A 515-nucleotide genomic window follows, 5' to 3' on the forward strand; every position below is an offset into this window, starting at 1 on the left:
CTATGGGTTGGAATTGACTTGACGGCACTTAACAACGACAATAACAACATCAGCAGAGAGGAGCCCTTGTGTGTGGCCCTATGGGTTAATGTGCTGGACTTCAAGGTTGGTTTGAACAGCAAGGGCAACATTTTAAATCCACCAGCCACTTCTCGGAAACCCTATACAGGGTCGCTATGGGTTGGAACTGACTCGACAGCACTTCAAAACAACAACAATAATCAGAAACCACCATCAATACCATTTTGGAAATATCCTCTAAGGCATGTGCCTGAAGATGGCTCAGGATTACAGGTGTGCAGATCAATATCAAAGGGATTCTCTTATACATGCTGATCTATAACCTAATTCTTTTCACTAATAAACAGAAAATGCAAATCTAAATCTTTATTCTAAACATTAACATGAATTTTTGGAAGAAGTGCAGCCAGAGTGCTCCTTGGAGGCCAAGATGGCCAAACTTTGTCTCTCATACTGCGGACATATTGTCAGGAGGGACCAGTCACTGGAGAAAG

Source organism: Chrysochloris asiatica, unplaced genomic scaffold (genome assembly GCF_000296735.1).
Source record: "Chrysochloris asiatica unplaced genomic scaffold, ChrAsi1.0 scaffold00028, whole genome shotgun sequence".
Classification (NCBI taxonomy): domain Eukaryota; kingdom Metazoa; phylum Chordata; class Mammalia; order Afrosoricida; family Chrysochloridae; genus Chrysochloris; species Chrysochloris asiatica.